Genomic DNA, 2500 nt, shown 5'->3' with positions numbered 1-2500 from the left:
TGGTTGAGGGAAGCTTTAGTCCTAAAAGAGGATGGTTTATTGTCGGAGATTGTCGATGCTTCTCAGAGGATTTGGTGTAAAAGGTGAAAGTGAAGGTAATGTGAGTACCCCAGAGACAGCAGGTGAACCTGAGTACCCAAGGAGAAGTTTCCGTCCAAGGCAAGTAGCTCCCGTTGAAAGGTATTGTTCTTACCACAAATCTGACTCCCATGATACAGCCGACTGTCGAAGTCGTCAACTGACGAGGTGTTTCCTGTGTAAGAAGGAAGGACACTTTGCCAATAGGTGTCCCTTTCTCGCGGCCCGCCGGGACGAAGAGGTTCCGACCCCAGGCGGAGGACCCCAAGGAACCAGTAATGCCCGTGAGTAGCCAAGTAAAACATGGGAGACCCATAGTACACTTACAGGTTAATGGTCAAACGGCTGAAGGATTTGTGGATACTGGATCAGAAGTAACTATACTTTCCCGAGATGCCATGGAAAGGTTTAAAATACACCGACCCTTTTCTTCATCGAAAACCCTGCGAGGTGCTTCGGGACGACAGTTTCAGCCTGAAGCGGAAGCGACGGTAAGGATTGAAATCGCTCCTCATGTCTTCTGCTTCCATAAAGTATGTATAGTGGATGAAATATCTTTCCCAGGTGATATTTTACTGGGCATAGACTTACTCCGAAGATTCAACTTCCGGCTAATCTCTTACCACTCACCCCTTAGAAAATATATGGTGTTTAATGGCGTGAAGGTGCCGCTCACGTATTCCGATTCCGCCTCAAGGGAGGTGCAGGTGATTAATAAGACAATCCCCGGAAGAGAAAAACCTGGTTCAGGTGGACGGACGTGCAACATGGGTGAGGTAGAAAACGGTGTTGTGGTTCAGAAGACAGTGCAGTGCCCTCCCCATAGTGGTGTTTTTATACATGGACAAGTGCAGAATGGAACCAGGCATCCGGAGGTATGTATCTGTGGAATTACTGATCGTGTTTTAGTGCCTAGGACCGTGGTGACTGTAAAAACGAACATGGTTAATGTGTGGGTAGTGAATGATGGACCAAAGCCAGTGACACTTAAGGGGGGTATGGTTATTGCAAGAGTTGAACCAGTAGAACAAACTTTTCACCAAGACTCTGCGTCGAGGGAAGTGCCTCCTGAGAACGTTGTGCCCACTAGCAGGGAGGAGAATGATGGGGATTCTCTAAGTGTTACAGAGGAATTCATCGACGATTTCGATGACTTCTATGGGACCCAAGATTTCGGCTACACTGAGGACCAATACACCGTCTTCCCTGAAGTCAATTTCGAAACGTTCACTGTGAGTGAGACGGAAGCTAGCTTCGACATACCGAAGGAGAAGGTAAACCATCTTACGATTGAACAAAGATATCAATTGTTCTCTGTTTTAAACAAATTTCCCAATTTATTTAAGGAAGGAGCTCCACTGGGGAAGGTGCCAGGTATTTCCCATAAGATAGTAACCTCCAGTGAGACCCCTCTGAGGACCAGACAGTGGCGTCTACCGGAACATGCGAGGACCACAATAAGGGAAGAGTGTGATAAGATGCTTACTGGTGGCATCATCGAGCCTTCAAAGTCTCCTTGGTTGTCCCCCGTGGTTCTGGTCAGGAAAAAGGATGGGCAGGTAAGGTTCTGTATTGACTTTAGGAACCTGAACAAAGTAACGATTGGGGATGCATATCCAATGCCCCGTATAGACCAGACCATTGATGAACTCCATAACACTGAGTGGTTCACTGCCCTTGATGCCCGCTCTGCTTACTGGACAGTGGAAGTAGATCCAGAGGATAGGCCTAAAACGGCATTTTCAGATGGCCACCGACTTTTCCAGTTTGCCAGGCTTCCTTTTGGACTCGCCACGGCCCCATCCACCTTCCAGAGGGCCATCAACACGGTATTGGCTCCAGTCTTGGGGAGGCATGTGCTAGCATACCTGGATGACGTGGTGGTTTACTCCCGTTCGTTTGATGAACATCTCGAGCATCTGGAAGAAACTTTAGACCTTCTCAGTAAGGCTGGCTTCTGCCTAAATGTCGGTAAGTCCTCCTTTGCCACTCATGAGTTTAGATTCCTGGGATATCTCATAACCCAGGAAGGGATACAGCCAGACCCCGCAAAGGTAGAGGCCATTAAGACCATGAGGCCCCCTCAGAATGTGAAAGGAGTCAGACAGTTTTTGGGCTGTACAGGATTTTTCAGAAAGCATATCCCAAATTATGCCATGATAGCCGCCCCACTCACCTCTTTAACCAGGAAGGGAAGGTCATTTCGATGGAAAGAAGAGCATCAGCAGGCATTTGAGGAGCTGCAGCGACGGCTGATGTCGGCACCAGTCCTCCGGAAACCCGACTTTAACCGTCCCTTTGAGGTGCATTCCGATGCGTCACAGGTAGCCATCGGAGCATGTCTTATGCAGCGAGATGGGGAAGGGGTCCCTCATGCTGTTGCCTACTTTTCACGGAAGCTTAGGGAGGTAGAAAGGAGATA

The sequence above is a fragment of the Penaeus japonicus genome, unplaced genomic scaffold (assembly GCF_977035675.1).
Source record: "Penaeus japonicus unplaced genomic scaffold, GWHDUDI00000001_assembly GWHDUDI00000041, whole genome shotgun sequence".
Lineage (NCBI taxonomy): Eukaryota > Metazoa > Arthropoda > Malacostraca > Decapoda > Penaeidae > Penaeus > Penaeus japonicus.
This window is presented reverse-complemented; position numbering follows the sequence as displayed.